We start from the raw sequence: 1,674 nt of genomic DNA, 5'->3' as shown, positions 1-1,674 counted from the left end.
CAGAACTGTCTGTGTTAATGAATTAGAGTGTGCTGGCTAATGAACAAGAAGAAAGGGCCACAGAGAGGAAATAATGGGAGTGCATAGAGCAGCAGCATAAGAGATGAAATGTGTCGTACCTGCTGCTGTGGAACAGACTCCTCATTAGTTCATTTCTGCTTACAGAGCTAACACAGAGCGCTTGATTGCTGTATATACATGCTGCACTGCAACCGAAGACATTCGTACTATTTGTGCCATTGTTAGTGATCCTTATAATCCCTAAGACATCACACATACATGTTCATCAAAAGTTAAATGTTACATGTTAAAAGTTAAATGTAAAATTAAAAATAAAACAATCTATTACTTCAAATGATATAAGTAAATTTTGGCATCACAGTATGACAACTTTTTAATTAATTTGCCGAAGATTAGATTTACATGGTGATTAAATTACAACCATTAAGTGAGCCCTAGGTGATGGCAAAACTAATCAAGATAATAAAATATGAATTCCTTTTTAGACCATTTCTACAACACTGAAACATTTCGATTTATGTTTCCAATAAACATTCTTCTATTTATTCAAAGAGCAAAGGTTATTTTCCAAAAAAACCCCCCCAAAAAACAAATAAAATAAAACAGAAAAATAATGATTTCCACAAACATATTAAGCACCAGGACAATAAATAATAATAAATGTTTTTTTGAGCAGCAAACTAACATATTAGAACGATTTCTAAAGAATCATGGGACATTGGAGTAATGATGCTGAAAGTTCAGCGTCACAGGAATAAATTACATTTGAAAAATATATTGGGAAAAAAAACTCACTTAAATTGTAATACTATTTAACAATATTATTTTTTGATTTGGATTTTTTTTTTTCAAATATATACAGCCTTGGTGAGCCAAAGAAACGTGGTTTGAGAGACTTGAAATCTTACCAAACCTACACGTTTAAACAAGGTGTCCAATATCGACATTATAATATTCATATGGCTATATCATTAAGGATCAAGAGTATCGATCCCCGTATTGTGAACTGTGCGGGTCTGCTGCTCTATAATAGGATTTATTAAATATAAACACACTATATTATTCTAGGGAACTCAGTCTTAGTCTCAAAGCTGTCTACTGCCATATTGATTCATTACATGGAAGTGCTTCACAATGTAGGAGCCTTGTAGTAGTCTTGACTCTGCAGGCAATTAAAGAGCAGATTTTTTGAGGGGTAATTCATCTCAGTCCAGAGGAAGTGATATAGTTGGCTATATCACTAGCTCCACTACATGCCAGCACCAGCGAGGAAGACCATCAAAAACAGCATCCGCTCCCCAGTGCAGCGCTATTTGTCACCTTCTTACAAAACAGACCACTGTTAAGTGCCATTTTACTTTTATTCACACTTAAAACAACACAAAAGTGCTCCAACAACAGCAGTTTTTTTGATCCCTACAGTGGTCAATCAATCCGATCGCTCTTTCTCTTCAGTATTTGATTTTGTTGGCACAATATGGCTCTTTAATATCCCAATTCCAGAAGTAAGTAGATTAAAATAAGATGTAAGAGGCCATTAGAACAGACCGATTTGGCAAAGAGAAAGACGAGAGCAGCTGCCCGCCGAACGGCCTGCAGAATGCTAATACGATTACGACGACCGAAGGCTAACAAATAAAGCACAAAGACACA

This window comes from Puntigrus tetrazona, chromosome 14, assembly GCF_018831695.1.
Source record: "Puntigrus tetrazona isolate hp1 chromosome 14, ASM1883169v1, whole genome shotgun sequence".
Taxonomy (NCBI): Eukaryota; Metazoa; Chordata; class Actinopteri; order Cypriniformes; family Cyprinidae; genus Puntigrus; species Puntigrus tetrazona.
Note: the sequence above shows the minus strand (reverse complement) of the source record.